The sequence below is a fragment of the Caretta caretta genome, chromosome 9 (genome assembly GCF_965140235.1).
Source record: "Caretta caretta isolate rCarCar2 chromosome 9, rCarCar1.hap1, whole genome shotgun sequence".
NCBI classification, from domain to species: domain Eukaryota; kingdom Metazoa; phylum Chordata; order Testudines; family Cheloniidae; genus Caretta; species Caretta caretta.
Window position 1 is genome coordinate 101,500,697 of NC_134214.1, and position 18,855 is coordinate 101,519,551.

Sequence of the window (18,855 nt, forward strand, 5' to 3'; positions counted from 1 at the left end):
TGCTCAGCATGTACTGACATGGTGATTTAACATCTAATCATTGCAACACACCACAGCTGGCCAGTGCCCAGGCTTTGTCCCAAAGGTCACAATGTAGAACGAAGTCCTCTCCAGAGCAAACTAGCTGCATCTGGAGAGCAGGTGAACCCCAGCCAAAACCCTGGATGCAAACCCTGAACTTCAGAGCATTGCAAAAAAGAGTCAGACCAAGTTTTGTGATTTGGTTTCTAGTTCAGTTTGGGACACTCGAGCATACCTGGGTTTGGCATGTTTCCAGTGCTCCATTTCCCCAGTTCTCACCCAGAGTGAGAAGTACAGGGGGGGAGGCCGTTTAAGAGACAGTCCACTGAACAGAGTGCTTCAGGACAGCCTGCTTCACTTAGAGTCACAGCCTCAGAAATACAACAGAAGGCTGATTTCTTCACCCTCTGATCTCAAAAGCCAAGCCCAAGGAGAGGGTTCTTGAGCGGGGTCAGTCCAAGACATTATAGGGGCTTTTGAGTCGAGATGAGTGTGTTTCTTTGGCTAGTAGACCTTCACAGTCGTGCAGCGGAAGAGAACTGAAGAAATGAATTACTATATTGCTCTCAGATGGAATCTAAGTTTATCCTCCCAATCACTTGGCAGCTAGTCCTCATTCATGACCGTGGCATTTGGCTCTGCACTTCCTTTTTTCCTTTGAATTAATTCTCATTTCATCTGCAGCAAATTGTTTTAGGCAAAGGGGTTTTGCCTTTATTTTACCCTTTGGCTCCAAGCAGACATCCTACAGTGAATGACTGTGCTGGGCCCCAGTCTGCTGTTCCGTCAAGGGATAGCTTGTGCTGCCTTAGCTGGTTCCCAAAGCACCACCCTCCTTGTGCACCCATTGAAATCAAAGGAAAACTGACACCGGGGGGAGCAGGCAGGCCAAGGCCAAGCGCTGTGACAAGCCCCACCATGGCTTTGCAGGGCTTTGTCTATAAGGACACCATCCCCACTCATCACTAGAGCCTGTTGCTGTAGCTGGCTGAAAATTCCTGAGTTATCCCAAGGCTACTGGAAGATCGCTGAGCAGAAATACCACTGGGCTAGGCTGAGGAAAGTACTAAGCACTTGTAGAGAACTCTGAAAACTGTTGATAATTAATCAGGCAAAACTTTGTTACCCGACATCCATGGAACAGCCCGAGCTGAAGTTGGGCATTTTCACTCTACTTTTTTGATATAGCAAAAGACAGTTTTAAAGATGGGAAATCTGCCTTTCTGTCTAGCCCAAAGGGAGGTGAAACTAATGGTCCGAGGCCTCCAGTACGGAGGGGGAATTTTCTTGTGCCTTCCCCTGACATCCTGGTGAGTGAGTGGAATAGCCAGTGTCCTTTGCACGAGAACAGAGCAGCAGTTCAACTCCCCAGTGCTGGCTCCGGGGACCTCACGGTTAACAATGACCTTAAAGGCTGAATAGTCCTAGTGCTGCACAGCATAAGGGCTACAGCATGTCCTTGAAAACAAAGGATGGAACAGCTTTTTCTCACACACCTTTCTGCCCTGGCACTGATGTGTGCAAAAATGTCAACACGGTTGTGGTTCCATGGATTGAACTAAATCCATTTCTAAACCAGGGTAGTGCTTGTCTACATGAACGGTTTACGGCAAGTACCCTCCATTAGCAGGCCATAAACCAACGGTCCGCATGGACACAGCTGAGGTGCGTTAATGGTGTGTTAGGACACTTTAATCTCCTCCCCTTGCAAAGCAGGGTAGATCAAAGCACATCAAAACATTATTCGTGCACATCAGCAGGCTCCACATTTACTGTTAGTCTGAGGCAAGCTAGATTAGGGCAGATTCACAGCCCAGCTTGGCACAAAAAAAGTTTGTGAAGACAAACCTTAGTTCCTCTTCCAGTACATGCCTGGCCTACACGAAAACATCAGGTTGCCTCATCTATGTCACTTGGGTGTGAACAATCCACACCCCTGAGCTGGGTAGCTAAGCTGACCTATGTCCCCGTGTAGACAGCACTAAGGTGATGGAAGAATTTTTCCTTTGACCGAGCTACTGCCGCTGGTAGAGGGGGGTTACCTGTGCCGATGGCGTGGATGGTGTCGATGCTGAAGCAGTACGGCAGCACGGCTGTGCCACGGTGGCATTTCAAGTGTAGACAAGTCCCGTGTCTCTCTGGATGGACAAAAGTTTCCAAGAACTCAAGTCACCGTACTGATAAATAACATCTCCATAAGTCAGGGAGCCAGGGATCCTGCGATGTATTTTGGCCAGAAGGGATCATTGTGATCATCTAGTCTGACCACCTGGGTAACACAGGCCAGAGAATTCCACCAGCAATTTCTGCATCAAGCCCAACACGTTCTGGGATAGAGCAGATCATCAGGAAAGGTATTCAGTCCTGACTTGCAGGCTGCATGTGATGAAAAATACATGGTTTCCAATCAGCATCACTTGTGCGTAGCAGGCCTACTTCAATTAACTGCACTTGACCAGTTATAACGATCAGCTGAGTTTCTCTACAGCGGGAGGGAAGTGTATGGTGCTGAGTCTGTTTTTTTTAATGTGTACTCCTTAAATAACTAGGAGAGACTTCAAGCCAGCTGTGGCCTCTTAAACAATGAGTACTTGTTTGCTTTCTCCTTTGTTTCTTGAAGGTATAAATGTGGATTCAGATCACTTTCCAGTACATTCAGGCTGTTGAAATGCAGTTTCCTCCTTGTGCTGTAGAACGGGAGTACGTGTGTGATTTGTTTCTTTTACCATCTGATTTTTCTTTTAAAAATCTGTTGTTATTTTCATTCTGCACCGTTCTTGGCACATGAGTTGGTGGTGAGCCATAACTATATTGTCAGTGCCAAAGTTCATAGAATCTCAGGGCTGGAAGGGACCTCAGGAGGCCATCTAGTCCAACCCCCTGCTCAAAGCAGGACCAATCCCCAACTAAATCAAGTTCAGCTATTCCATCTCTGTTGCAGGCGTGTGATGTTATATCAAACTGGGATGAGGTTAAGGTAAGTTGTCTCTTATTTCACAATTTATTTTGCTTGGTATTCTTAATACTGAGATTAATTGTTCAGGTAACTATATCTGGTGCTAGTATTTCAATATTCATTTGAAAGCTTTTCTCTTTTTAATGGTAGCGGTGTTCACATGACTAAAAACAACCCCTCCTCACTCAGCGTGTGACGGTGTTTGAAGTTTAGGAAAGAATGAGTATTATTATTTATCTTTCCTCTAAAATCTTTTACACACTGTTGTCTCTTATCCATTGAAAGACGAGTTCTGACTACTCCGAAATGCCTTTGTGGACATTCATAATGTACCATAGGAAGATGCTTTTTCAGTGCATAGGGAGACCTAAATAATTGCTTGAATACAATTAGTAGAGCCTAGCTAGATTTGTTTAAATCCAGCTTTGGTTTGCCAATCGTAAATACAGACTTGTGTGTGTCACTGTTAGTCTCATTAAAAGGACACTGTCAAATTAATTAGGTCTGAGAATTTCCAAAGGGAATTACTATTCACCAACCCCAAAGGAGGTTTTCTTTGAAACACCTTCATAGGTTTTGTTCAAATCTTTCAGTCCTTTGACTTCTGTTGAGGTCAATAGGATTTTGCCTGAGTAAGGGTGGCAGGATTTGTCCCATAGTTTGTGCCTCCGAGAGCCAAGCATAGTATTGGGAACATGGCCATGGTGAATTTGCCCGTGTCTGGAAATGCTGTTCTTTTTGACCTTATACCTGAGCCCCAAGAAAGAGCACATGGGGTCAGATGAGGGGCTGGCTTTGATCTCAGATGGCTGTAGCTCAGGCAATGAGGTGGTTTGTGCAATATGGAACTGGATTGCCATTTTCCCTGTGGTAGCTGTTAATAAAAGGGAACTGCTGGGTCAGCATGGCAGACAGCAGACACGGAGATCTCCTGCTAATCCCGCTCCTGTGAAATCAATGGCAAGACCCGCATGAACACAGTGGGAGCAGGAGCAGGTTTGAATGGCTGGAACTGCACAGCATTGATTATGTACATTGCAATAGCAGCTATGCGGTAAGCTTGGCAACACTTTTCAACCAAATTATTTTTTTCAGAAAAAAATGCACGTTTTGGGAAGTCACGCCAGTTTGCCAAACTGTTTTTGTTAGAGAAAAAATCAAAATGTTTGGTCACATTTTTTTCTAAAAAGTTTTGATTTTGTTTCAAAATTATTTTAAAAAATCAAATTTAAAATTTGTCAAAATAGAAATGAAACATTTCATTTTGGGGGAAAGAACTGTTTTGTTTGATCCAAAATGAATTTTTCAACTTTTTGATTTGCTGAGAATTTTAAAAAAAACTTTGTTTTTGTTACAGCCTGGAATGATTTGTTTCCCTTCTGAATTGCCAGCAGACTTGAAATTCATTCTTTACCCAGTTCTATTGGCCCCAGCCACGATCAGGGCCCAGTTGTGGAGGTTATGCAAACACGTGCTAAGAGACAGTCCCTACCCCAAACAGCTTATGTTCCAAATCAACAAAGGGTGGTGGTAAGGCAGAACAATTATCTCCATTTTACAGATGGAGAACTGAGTCCCAGAGGGATTCAGAGAGAGCCAGGATAATACAGGGAACTTGTGACAGAGCAGGGAACTGGACCCAGATCTCCTGAGTCCCAGCCCAGAGCATTAATCAGAGACCATCCTGCCACTGTAGACCATCCTTGTCTAGTACTTCATTACTTATACTAATCAAGACTGATAACAGTATCTTCTCAGCAAGGTGAATAAATCAGTCGGTGCAGGAGGGTGTCATCTTTAAGCTCGGTGGCAATGAAATCAGGGAGTGTGCGAAGATTGCTTAGCCAGCACTTGTTACGCAGGTGGAGATTGTGAATCTCACCCTGCAGTACAGTCAGGAATTTTAAGTATTTAATGTCCCTTCCTTTGTTTGACTTTGTGGGCTAAAGAGATGAGCGTTTAAGTTCAGACAGATGAAAGAAAATTACAGGAAGATTGAGGTAAACCCAGAGCAGAATGAAGAGTCGTTCCGTTTTGTGCCCAAATCTGGGCCAGCAGAGCTCACAGGAAGAGGGACTTGCATTCAAGTCAGCGTCAGTGGCTCTGAGGGCTTGCAATGACTTTCCTACAGCGGTACTGGACTTAGAGGGGAGTTCTGTGATGTCAAACTTCCAGAGCCAGAACTTCTTCGATTGCCTTTCTCTCCCATGCTCCCTCACGGAAGCTGGTTGATTTTAAAGTGAGAGCTGCTCACATCCATCTGTCTCCTCCAAGGAAATGTCTGTGCCTTTCTGACTCTTTGTAGGGTTTAATGGAATGAGTCTTTCTATTAAATTTTTAAACCAGCCTCTAATTCTGCAGGGCAATGCTGTTCTCTGTTCAGTTCTATGGGTTCATTTAAACATTCTGTAGAAAGGAGAGAATTCTCTAGGTGCTTGGAATAGCTTCTGTAGCATCCTACTTAATTTCTTTGCAATCTTATTGGTGTCCTGTCCATTAAATTCCATGGGCCTTTCAGGGTAAGCTTGCTGCAGTCTCCCTGAGATAATATCTGTACACCTGAGCATGGGACTGTCTCTGACTGCACACACAAATGTACTTGCCTGCCTGCAGTCTGGTAAAAGCATGTGCCTTCTGCGTATAGCACTGCCCTCTCCCTGTTCTGAAATGGAAGCGTGTCTGGGGCTTATGGTCTGTCATTTACTTCATCCTTCAACTGGCAATTGAAAGACACATTCCAGGGGGGAAAATCCCCAAGGTTCCCAGCTGCCTTGTCAGTTTTGAAACAAAGGGCGTGTCCACTGCACCACTATGCCTGCTTAAATGGCAGCCAAATTAGCACAATGTGTGTAAGTGCTTTGGGTGAGGAGCGCAGAGGGTTAAATGAAAAGGAGGACTTGTGGCACCTTAGAGACTAACCAATTTATTTGAGCATAAGCTTTCGTGAGCTACAGCTCACTTCATCGGATGCTTACTGTGGAAAGTGTAGAAGATCTTTTTATACACACAAAGCATGAAAAAATACCTCCTCCCACCCCACTCTCCTGCTGGTAATAGCTTATCTAAAGTGATCACTCTCCTTACAATGTGTATGATAATCAAGGTGGGCCATTTCCAGCACAAATCCAGGTTTTCTCCCCCCCCTCCCCCCCCCACAAACTCACTCTCCTGCTGGTAATAGCTCATCCAAAGTGACCACTCTCCTTACATTCTGTATGATAATCAAGGTCCACCCTCAGCAAATTTGCGGATGATACTAAACTGGGAGGAGTGGTAGATACGCTGGAGGGGAGGGATAGGATACAGAAGGACCTAGACAAATTGGAGGATTGGGCCAAAAGAAATCTGATGAGGTTCAATAAGGACAAGTGCAGGGTCCTGCACTTAGGACGGAAGAACCCAATGCACCGCTACAGACTAGGGACCGAATGGCTAGGCAGCAGTTCTGCGGAAAACGACTTAGGGGTGACAGTGGACGAGAAGCTGGATATGAGTTAACAGTGTGCCCTTGTTGCCAAGAAGGCTAACGGCATTTTGGGATGTATAAGTAGGGGCATAGCGAGCAGATCGAGGGACGTGATCGTCCCCCTCTATTCGACATTGGTGAGGCCTCATCTGGGGTACTGGGTCCAGTTTTGGGCCCCACACTACAAGAAGGATGTGGATAAATTGGAGAGAGTCCAGCGAAGGGCAACAAAAATGATTAGGGGTCTGGAACACATGAGTTATGAGGAGAAGCTGAGGGAACTGGGATTGTTTAGTCTGCGGAAGAGAAGAATGAGGGGGGATTTGATAGCTGCTTTCAACTATCTGAAAGGGGGTTCCAGAGAGGCTGGATCTAGACTGTTCTCAGTGGTAGCAGATGACAGGACAAGGAGTAATGGAGTTGCAGTGGGGGAGATTTAGGTTGAATATTAGGAAAAACTTTTTCACTAGGAGGGTGGTGAAACACTGGAATGCGTTACCTAGGGAGGTGGTGGAATCTCCTTCCTTTGAGGTTTTTAAGGTCAGGCTTGACAAAGCCCTGGCTGGGATGATTTAGTTGGGGATTGGTCCTGCTTTGAGTAGGGGGTTGGACTAGATGACCTCCTGAGGTCCCTTCCAACCCTGATATTCTATGATTCTAGAAGTGTATTTTAATATAGCTAAGTGCAAGGTAATACACCTGGGAACCAGGAATGCAGGCTATATCTACAGGATGGGAGACTGTCTCTTAGCAAGCAGTGACTCAGAGAAGGACTTAAGGGTCATCCTGGATAACCACTGCAACATGAGGCCTCCGTGCAATGCTCTGTCAAAAAGGGCTGCTGCCATTCTTGGATGTCTCAAAAGGGGAACATCAAGCAGAATCAGGGAAGGGATCCTGGCTCTGTGCTCAGCACTGTAAAACCCCACTTCTAAAACACGGTGTCCAAGTCTGGTGTCCTTGCTTCGCGCAGGATGTGAAAATAATGGAGAGAGTTCAGGAGGGTGGGGGTGGGTCACAAAACGATCCAGGGGCTGGAAAATAAGCTATATGATCATAGACTCATAGGACTGGAAAGGACTTTGAGAGGTCATATAGTTCAGTCCCCTGCACTCGTGGCAGGACTAAGGATTATCTAGACCATCCCTGACAGGTGTTTGTCCAACCTGCTCTTAAAAATCCCCAATGATGGAGATTCCACAACCTCCCTAGGCAATTTATTCCAGGGCTTCACCACCCTGACAGTTAGGAAGTTTTTCCTAATGTTCAACCTAAACCGCCCTGGCTGCAATTTAAGCCCATTGCTTCTTGTCCTATCGTCAGAGGTTAAGGAGAACAATTTTTCTCCCTCCTCCTTATAACAACATTTTATGTACTTGAAAACTGCGATCATGTCCCCTCTCAGTCTTCTCTTCTCCAGACTAAACAAACCCAATTTTTTCAATCTTCCCTCATAGGTCATGTTTTCTGGACCTTTAATCATTTTTGTTGCTTTTCTCTGGACTTTCTCCAATTTGTCCACATCTTTCCTGAAATGTGGCGCCCAGAACTAGACACCATACTCCAGTCGAGGCCTAATCAGCACGGAGTAGAGCAGAAGAATTACTGCATGCATCTTGGGCCTTGGCCACACTTACAGATGTACAGCGCTGTGAGTTAAACCCGCCTTCGTACAGCTGAGTAGGGAAAGCGCTGCAGTCTGTCCGCACTGCCAGCTGCCAGCGCACTGTCGTGGCCACATTCACAGCATTTGCAGCCGCTTTGGGAGCGGCCCATTACGGGCAGCTATCCCAGCATTCAAGTGGCTGCAACCTGCTTTTCGAGTGGGGGGTGGGGTGGGGTGGAGCGTGAGGGGGCAGAGAGTGGGTTTTTGGGGTGCTGAGTGTGTCAGTGAGCTGTCTTGTAAGTACAGACCCCCCTCCCTCCCCCGCCCCCCTCTCACTCACTGAAAGCAAATGGCAGCTCTTTCTTCTTTTCTCAGAGACCAGATAAGCAGCCCCCAAAACAGAGCTTTGACACGGCACTGCCCTGGGGGCGTTTGCTCAACCAAACAAGAGAGGACGCTTCGGGTAAAAGGGTTATGGGGAGTTTCCGGAGGTCAATCCGTGCGTAATAACATTACTCCCCATTTACGCTGGAGCGTCTCCACCAATGCACAACAGCTGTTAATCCTCTCGGGGAGGTGGAGTACCAGGAGCGCTCCAGCCAGGGAGTCAGAGCGCTCTACGTGCCTTGCCAGTGTGGACGGGGAGTAAGGTAGAGCGCTCTGGGACGCTTTATTGTGGTATAACGTGCAAGTGTAGCCAAAGCCTTGCTTACAACGCTCCTACTCATACATCCCAGAATGATGTTTGGTTTTTTTGCAGCAGTGTTACACTGTTGACTCATATTTAGTTTGTGGTCCACTATGACCCTCAGATCCCTTTCCACAGCACTCCTTCCTAGGCAGTCATTGCCCATTTTGTATGTGTGGAACTGATTGTTCCTCCCTAAGTTGAGTATTTTGAATTTGTCCTTATTGAATTTCATCCTATTTACTTCAGACCATTTCTCCAGTTTGTCCAGATCATTTTGAATTTTAATCCTATCCTTCAAAGCACTCGCAACCCCTCTCATCTTGGTATCATCTGCAAACTTTATAAGTGTACTCTCTATGCCATTATCTAAATCACTGATGAAGATATTGAACAGAGCTGGACCCAGAACTGATCCCTGCAGGATCCCACTCATTATGCCAACATGACTGTGAACCACTGATAACTACTCTCTGGGGATGATTTTCCAACCAGTTTTGCACCCACCTTATAGTTGCTCCATCTAGGTTGCATTTCCCTAGTTTATTTATGAAAAGGTCATGCGAGACAGTATCAAAAGTCAAAATATACCACATCTACCACTCCCCCCCCCCCATTTACAAGGCTTTTACCCTGTCAAGGAAAGCTATCAGGTTGGTTTGACATGATTTGTTCTTGACAAACTCACGCTGACTGTTACTTAGCACCTTATTATCTTCTAGGTGTTTGCAAATTGATTGCTTTATTACTTGCTCCATTATCTTTCCGGGTACAGAAGTTAAGCTGACTGGTCTGTAATTCCCCAGGTTGTCCTTATTTCCCTTTTTATAGATGGGCAGTATCTTTGCCCTCTTCCAGTCTTCTGGAATCTCTCCCATCTTCCATGACTTTTCAAAGATAATTGCTACTGGCTCAGATATCTCCTCAGTCAGCTCCTTGAGTATTCTAGGATGCATTTCATCAGGCCCTGGTGACTTGAAGACATCTAACTTGTCTCAGTAATTTTTAACTTGTTCTTTCCCTATTTTAGCCTCTGATCCTAATTCATTTTTCACTGGCATTCACTATGTTAGACGTCCAATCGCCACCAACCTGCTTGGTGAAAACCAGAACAAAAGTAATTAAGCACCTCTGCCACTTCCACATTTTCTATTATTATTTGCCCCACCCCCCATTGAGTAATGGGTCTACCCTGTCCTTAGACTTCCTCTTGCTTCGAATGTTTTCTTGTTACCCATTATGTCTCTAGCTAGTTTGTTCTTGTTTTGTGCCTTGGCCTTTCTAATTTTCTCCCTACGTACTTGTGTTATTTCTTTATATTCATCCTTTGTAATTTGACCCAGTCTCCACTTTTTGTAGGACTCTTTTTGGACATAAGAGAGGCCAGACTGGGTCAAACCAAAGGTCCATCCAGCCCAGTATCCTGTTTACCAACAGTGGCCAATGCCAGGTGCCCCAGAGGGAGTGAACCTAACAGGTAATAATCAAGTGATCTCTCTCCTGCCATCCATCTCCACCCACCTGACAAACAGAGGCTAGGGACAGTATTCCTTACCCATCCTGGCTAATAGCCAGTAATGGACTCCATGAATTTATCCAGTTCTCTTTTAAACCCTGTTGTAGTCCTAGCCTTCACAACCTCCTCAGGCAAGGAGTTCCGCAGGTTGACTGTGCGCTGAGTGAAGAACTTCCTTTTATTTGTTTTAAACCTGCTGCCCATTAATTTCATTTGGTGGCCCCTAGTTCTTATATTATGGGAACAAGTAAATAACTTTTCCATATTCACTTTCTCCACACCACTCATGATTTTATAGACCTCAATCATGTACCCCCTTAGTCGCCTCTTTTCCAAGCTGAAAAGTCCTAGCTTCTTTAATCTCTCCTCATATGGGACTCGTTCCAAACACCTAATCATTTTAGTTGCCCTTTTCTGAACCTTTTCTAATGCCGGTATATCTTTTTTGAGATGAGGAGACCACATCTGTATGCAGTATTCAAGATGTGGGTGTACCGTGGATTTATATAAGGGCAATAAGTTATTCTCCATCTTATTCTCTATCCCTTTTTTAATGATTCCTAACATCCCATTTGCTTTTTTGACTGCTGCTGCACACTGCATGGACGTCTTCAGAGAACTATCCATGATGACTCTAAGATCTTTCTCCTGATTAGTTGTAGCTAAATTAGCCCCCATCATAGTGTATGTATAGTTGGGGTTATCTTTCCCAATATGCATTATTTTACCTTTATCCACATAATATTTCATTTGCCATTTTGTTGCCCAATCACTTAGTTTTGTGAGGTCTTTTTGAAGTTCTTCACAGTCTGCTTTGGTCTTAACTATCTTGAGCAGTTTAGTATCATCTGCAAACTTTGCCACCTCACTGTTTATTCCTTTCTCCAGATCATTTAGGAATAAGTTGAATAGGATTGGTCTAGGACTGACCCTTGGGGAACACCACTAGTTACCTCTCTCCATTCTGAAAATTTACCATTTATTCCTACCCTTTGTTCCCTGTCTTTTAACCAGTTCTCAATCCATGAAAGGATCTTCCCTCTTATCCCATGACAACTTAATTTACGTAAGAGCCTTTGGTGAGGGATCTTGTCAAAGGCTTTCTGGAAATGCAAGTACACTATGTCCACTGGATCCCCCTTGTCCACATATTTGTTGACCCCCTCAAAGAACTCTAATCGATTAGTAAGACCTGATCTCCCTTTATAGAAACCATATTGACTTTTGCGCAACAATTTATCTTCTTCTATGTATCTGACACTTTTATTCTTTACTATTGTTTCAACTAATTTGCCCAGTACTGATGTTAGACTTGCCGGTCTGTAATTGCCAGGTCACCTCTAGAGCCCTTCTTAAATATTGGAATTACATTAGCTGTCTTCCAGTCATTGGGTACAGAAACTGATTTAAAGGACAGGTTACAAACCATAATTAATAGGTCCGCACTTTCACATTTGAGTTCTTTCAGAACTCTTGGGTGAATGCCATCTGGTCCTGGTGACTTGTTACTGTTAAGTTTCTCAATTAACTAGGCCAATGTACAGTATCAAATGGGCAGCTCCGTGTTCTTCTCACCTACCAGTGAAAACCAATTGTCCTCTGTGTGGGGAGCTTTCCCCCGCTTTGGCAGGTTGCCATGTCACTTAATCCTCTGTCCTGGATTTCTACTCTGGGCGGTGCTGGTGAGATGATAGCCAGTGTTGTAGGGTCAGATGTTTTGCTTGCACTGAGGAAACCCTGCTTGCAAATTTCTTAAGGTTTCTTGGATTGTGGAAATGCTGATGTTGTTTCTGTCAGCACCGGCCTTTCACAGCACTCCTGAAGGGACACCAGGACCAAGCAAGTGTCATGTGATTTGGGATGTCTTCATAAATTAAAAATTAATTTTGGATGTAAACTTTCTGCAGCCCACAGAGTTTTCACCCCAAACACAACAGCCTGGCAACAGCACCTGTGAAGCAGTGGTTGCAGGTGTTTTGTATCTATATTTCAGTATTCAAGCAGAGGGAAATGCAAAAGCTAAACAACGTAAGTGGTGAAAGGTCAGGTCTGTGCTCCTCACTTAGGCAAAACTTCCACTGACTCCAGCTAGAGAATAATGGTATAGCTATTTGGGGACTGGGTTCCATTTGAAACAGAAATATGGTAAGCATTGGGTGGAGATTTGAGGTCATTTCTCCTTTATGATTCCAGTAAAGAAGTGGTTTTTTTTAAATCTTTTCTTACTGGCTCTCTGAGTAGTTGACAATAACCTACCCCTTGCAAAATACATGCAGTCCCTATTAAAGCGGTCAGTTTGGCAGATTGGGTCTGCCAGCTGCTCTTCTGGCCTTAGAACATCCTCTATTGTTCCTAAAGTGAGAGAATCTGGAAACACGCAGATGTAACTATAGCAAAAAAAATACCATGAATTTGTTTTGATTCATTGCTTCCAGGACACTCCAGGTCACACAGATGGAAATGGATCGTTTATAGGGCAGCATCTTTGGACAGGTCTTCTGCTGCCTCTAGAGACACAAGAAGCTCTAGAATTTTTGATTCCAGGGGATGATTATTACTGGTACCAGGACCCCCAGGCCAGGGTCAGGACTACATGCGGGACAAATGAGTAATAAAAAGACTGTCCCTGCCTCAGAAGTACCAGAGTAGATTTATGACAGAATGCACCAGGTAGATGAAATGGGTGAATGGAAGAGAGGGAGGGAGCAGGGTGTGTGTGTGGGAGGTCGGGAGATGAAGTAACAGTAAAATGAGTACAATTAAAAGCTACTCCAGCTTGCTAGCTGCCCAAACATGCCCCAGAGGGGGCAGGTTTTTAGGGGAACAGGGATTTAAAGGGGGTGGGGCAGTGGCTTTATGGATCTTTTGTGAGGAATTTCCTGTGATTGTTTGGGTCACAGAGACCCCCTTGGGACTGCCACCTGATGTGCCGAGACTGCCTCTAAGCCCATTCTCCTTGGCAGCTTGGGACTTCAGTGCCCTGCCTTGTTGAGCCAGATGCTCATGCCTGCTGCAAACCCAGATCCAGGTCTGAACCAGGTCCCCCAAAAGCTGCAGGCTTAACTGAAAACAGCTTAAGAAGTGCTCCTATCTCTAGCACCTAGACACCCAGTTCCCAATGGGGTCCAAACCCCAAATAAATCCGTTTTACTCTGTATAAAGCTTATACAGTGTAAACTCATAAATTGTTCACCCTTTATAAAACTGATAGAGAGATCTGCACAGCCATTTGCTCCTCCAGGAATTAATTACTTGCTCTAGGTCAATTAATAAGCAAGAAGTGATTTTATTAAGTATAAAAAGTAGGATTTAAGTGGTTCCAAGTAATAACAGACAGAACAAAGTAAGTCACCAAGCAAAAGAAAACAAAAACACGCAAGTCTAAGCCTAATATAGTAAGAAACTGATTACAGATAAAATGTCACCCTCAGAGACGTTCCAAAAGTCTCCTTTCACAGACTAGACTCCTTCCTAGTCTGGGCCCAGTCCTTTCCCCGGTACAGCCCTTGTTCCAGCTCAGCTGGTAGACAGGGGATTTCTCCTTTGTTCTGTTCCACCCCTTATATATCTTTTGCACAAGGCGGGAATCCTTTGTCCCTCTCTGGGTTCCCACCCCTCCTTCTCAATGGAAAAGCTCTAGGTTAAAGATGGATTCCAGTTCAGGTGACATGATCACATGTCCCTGTAAGATTTCATTACCCACTTGCCAGCACACAAGTATACAGGCAGACTTACAGGTAAACAGAGCCATTTACAACCAATTATCCTGGTTAATGGAGGCCATCAAGATTCCAAGCCACTATTAATGGCCCACACTTTGCATAATTACAATAGGACCTCAGAGTTATGTTTCATATTTCTAGTTTCAGATACAAGAATGATACATTTATACAAATTGGATGACTGCACTCAGTAGATTATAAGCTTTGTAACGATACCTTACAAGAGAACTTTTGCATGAAGCATATTCCAATTACATCACATTCACACTCATGAGCATATTTTCATAAAATCATATAGGGTGCAATGTTACATCCCCCCCCCCCCCCCGAATGAATAGTGGAAGGAAGCCAGGAGGTGTTGGAAAGAGAGATGGGTGATCACAGAGTGAATGCAGGGCTCAAGTGCAGGTTGAGATCCTACAGCTGATAGGACGGACTGAATCCTGAGGGCCCTCAGACTAGATCACCTGAAGGGGGAGAGAAGCGAATGACAAACCAAACAGGGGGTGAAGGGCAGCCAGGGTGGTGGCAAGATGCGTGTTACTTGGCAGCATGGTGGGTGGGGAGGTGTGTCAGTGCCTGGAGCAGAGGGAATTTGAGATGAGAAATTATAAACGTGCCATTTGTTTCCCATCACAATGAATCATCAGAGCACTCAAACCATCTCTGTGCGTTTACCAGGATATTTATAGCAGTGTTTAACACCAAGGCTTAACAAAAGCAGGAGTTTCTGGATTTCCTGTCCCAATGGTTAGCCTGGTCAAGGCTATGATCTTCTGAGTATTTCAACATGATTACGATGGGTCACTCAGTTTTGTGGAGGGGAACAGACTAAAGCCCTCTGACTCTTTGTGGAAAACTCCTAGTTCTTCAAACAACATACTTATTAACCAAGGCAGTTAAGGAGCTGCCTGCTGAAAAGAACACTCACTCCTGCTTTAGTCTCTGCTGTAAAACACATCACAGGACTCCAGGTAAGAATTTTTGCAGTTTTAAAATGTTGTTCTTGAGTTGCATTGTGTGTCTTGGTTTAGCTGTAGCTCATCTTACAAATCTGTATTTGTTACACACTAACTGCAATTATTTTTATTAAAATCTGTCTCATGGACTAAATGTTTTCTGTTGGCCGTTTGTGCTTAATTCTTTAGATGGGAAATGGAAATCACCGATATAATTATTTCTGGTGTCTTTCTCAATTCTGCAAATCAGTGCTGCTCACAGGGAAGGTTGTACCAGTCTCTCACCTGGCTCCTAATTGTAAGGGTCTTTCTGGTACTGGAGCATGTGCACATACCAAGTCTGATGGTTTTTCAACAGGACACATTTTATGTTGTGATCACATATATTGTATTTGACTTTCTACAAACTAACTTCTCTCGCTTACTGTGTGCAAATCTCCTCCTGGTATTTCTTGATATCACACTAAAAATTGAACATTTCACGGTCATCTTCATTATACCCATAAACTAGAGCCACTTTCATACTCCTTTCAGAGGAACAGCCGTGTTAGTCTGTATTCGCAAAAAGAAAAGGAGGCCTCGTGGTTGTTGGCTTATGCTGGTCACTGACATTTATGTGCATGTCTTTGATTTCAGAATGTATGTGCTTCCTGGCTCTGCCATTGCATTCTCTGGCCCCATTCTGGTCTCTTTTATTGTAGCAGAAACCACAAGTTGCAATTATATAAGGCTTTTAATCCAAGCATGTCAAAGCACTTTACCAGTATAAACTATCTGAGCCACAAAATGCCCTTTGGAGGCAGGGAGGGAATATAGGGGATAATTTCACCCACCACTGGAATATAGAATTTAATACTTTTGAAACCAGTAAAATTACCTTTATAACTGATCTTGTTAAAAGCAACTGATGTGTATTTTATGGACTCTTTCCTCTCCATCCTGTGTTTTTAACAGTAGGAATTCTTTACTGTTAGAATATTTTCTAACACCTGTCTTCAGTATCCCTTAATCTAGCATCAGGCTTTTACTTCTCATCCTACCCGCTAGTACTCTAGTGTATAATCTTTCTGGCGCTCTGGGCTGTAAATAAACTGAGCAGAGTGTGAACTGGAGCTGCCCAGGGTCTGCTTTATATTTACATGCCGGCTTTCTGTGTTTGCAGCCTGTCAGTCAGAGGAGCCCGAGGCAAAGCAGCTCCAGGAAAAATCCCAGGTTCTGGTTTGAAGGACAACATTTGTTCAGTGGGTGAAGCAGTCTGTTGCCAGCTCCAGGGGAGGTCGGCCGTGGTATGTGAGGGTTCTGGCTGCAATAAAGTTTGGTGGTGGTGGTTTGGTTTTTTTGTTTGTGTTTTTTTAAGACAATGAGGTTTCTCCTCACTCCAACAGATACCCTGGTACTGCAATATTATTGAGGGTGGTAGCAGACCCAACCCTTCCAGGCTCTATGGCATTGCCAGCTCCTGTTAGAGGCCCACCAAGTATGCAGTCTCTGTATTTTCTCTCCTTACTTTGCTAGACTTGAGTAAACAAAATTTGTGTGGATCCATCTACCATATCCTATCATAATGTCAAACAGTTCTGCTGTCTTGTGTGATTAGTTCATAGTCTGTTAACAAGGATAACCTAAACTTAATTTCCCCCATACCAATTTCCCCTTACTGTTACTCACGCCTTCTTGTCAATGGGCCACTCTCATTACCACTACAAGTGTTATTTTTTTCTCCCTTGGTGTCCTACTGTTAATTGAATTGTCTCGTTAGACTGACCTCACGCTTGGTAAGGCAACTCCCATCTTTTCATGTATTTATGCCTGCTACTGTATTTTCAACTCCATGCATCTGATGAAGTGGGTTTTAGCCCATGAAAGTTTATGCCCAAATAAATTTGTTAATCTCGAAAGTTCCACAAGGACTCCTCATTGCCTTTGTTGATACAGACTAACACGGCTACCACTCTGAAAAGGATACCTTAGGAAGGCAAATCCCAAATTGATCTGATGCTGGACTGGCAGCTTTCCTGTAAATTGCTTGGGGTTGAATACCTTACATGCCTATGGAGAAAACACTCCCCTATTTCACAGGGTTTGTAAGCTTAAATGAATTCCTGTGTAACCTTCTCTCCACCGCTTGGTGGTTCTGAGGGCCCAGACTCAGGAGGTGTGGGGTGTGCTTTACCTCCTGAGGTCCTGGCTCATTCTGCCCATCTGGGTCTCCCTGCTGAAGTCAGGACTCCTCTACTGGTGGTGTCTCCTGGGAAATAATGGGTAATCCCCCGTCACCCTGGGGACCGTACTCACTTCATAAAGGAGCACGCAATTCTGAAATTACCAAATACCCAATGAGCTTTATATAAACACTAGACATTATAAACACAAACAATGCAAAGAACAAGTGATATTATCGATACTGCATGTGAATCTGGCTATTCCCCTAGTTGCTATGTCAGCTCTCTAACCTGCCAGCCGCTGGTCCAGGGGCCTGTCCGCAGTGCAGCAGTCGACGTTGCAGGCACCGAGGTCTGGTGTCTGTCTTGTCTGAGGGGCCTGAGGAACCGCAGGGTGGTCTGGGTCTTGGCAGTCGCTTTCCAGCTCCATGGCATGGGCTAGTGAGCTTGGCGATCAGCTGCCCACTTTCCATCCTGCCTGAGGTAGCGGTCAGTGGCCGGGCTGATGGCTGTGGCAGCTCAGTGGTTCACCAGACAGCCACTCCCTGCCCAGTGAGGCGATGGGCTCTGTGGGGACTGAACTTGACAGTTTCCCACTTGAGGGTTGGGAAACCTGAAAAAACAGGCAGTTGGTGAGGGGAGCAGGAGGCTCCCTTCCTCTCTATCTCTCTCAACTGTCCCCCCAGAACTCCACTCTGTCAATCCAAGCTCCACTCTGTCAAGACATATGGGGCTGCTCCAGTTCCCTGCCTCCAAGAGCCTCTCTGTATAGGGGAGGGTCTCTGGACAATGGGGCACCAACAGTTCTGGGATGCAACCTTCAGCCCTGCCCGAGCTCCGGTCCGTTCTGGTGATGGTGATGGTGGGGGGGGGGGGGTGTCACACCAGTAGGTCTGAGGAGCTGCCCAAGGGAAAGCGATGTAAGAACAGATGGTTGTTCTTAGACTGAATCCAGTCACATTCGTTGGAGCCGAATATTTCAGACTGCGAGAAAGTCTCAAATTCTGCAAGAAAGTGGAATTGGTGTTTACCGGAGTCAGGAACTTGGGTTTCCAGACTCCGGTGTACTGTTGCCCCTCAGTTGACTTTACGGTGGAAGTTGCATCTGCTGACACAGCAGCTGGTTCCTTGACATCAGTCCCGGCACCAGTGTAAGCGATTCTTACTCGCGTTCATACGCCATCTCGTGCACTGGCATCCCAGTGAACCTGCCGGCTTTCCCCAGAGGTGGTCTGAAAGCCGTTTGCACTGCTGCCGTGTGGGATCCAGTTCCCAAGGCGAGTAGCCATTCTGAGAAATTGTTGGAATCAGCCTTGCGTCTCAGGGTGAGCTGGGTGACGCCTGCTCCCCCTTCTCCAAAATCTCTCACCTCCTGGAGGGCGGGGGGTAGGGTGATCAGACAGCAAATGTGAAAAATCGGGACGGTGGTGGGGGGTAATAGGCGCCTACATAAGAAAAACACCCAAAAATCGGGACTGTCCCTATCAAATCGGGACATCTGGTCACCCTAGAGGGGATGGGGGGGAAGAGCGGTTGTCTGCTGAAGGGGGAGGGATGGAGAGAGGGGAATGGATCTGGGTGTCTTTCCTGTTCCTACCCTTTATTAATCCAGGATTTATTCAGGAGCCCCTGATTGCTGTTCCCTTCCATCCCTACAGCTCCTAAAGTCTTCCCCTGGTCTGCCTCTTCTGGGAGCCCCTGCCCCAGACTCTGTTGTCTGAGTGGAGGATTCATGTAATAGAGGTCTCTTGATGCCCCC

General features: G+C 45.2%; 1 protein-coding gene across 3 annotated transcripts in view; it reads left to right on the forward strand.

The window, feature by feature from the left end:
* The first annotated feature begins 14,686 nt into the window (after positions 1-14,686).
* IL13RA2 (interleukin 13 receptor subunit alpha 2) overlaps positions 14,687-18,855 on the forward strand; it is a 31,279-nt gene continuing 27,110 nt past the window's right edge. For 2 of the 3 annotated variants that reach the window (XM_048864029.2, XM_075132601.1), the window contains exons 1-2: positions 14,687-14,949; positions 16,097-16,220. The gene's annotated coding sequence lies outside the window, so the exon portion shown is untranslated. The remainder of the gene's footprint in view (positions 14,950-16,096; positions 16,221-18,855) is intronic. The other variant, XM_075132600.1, reaches the window with a different exon arrangement.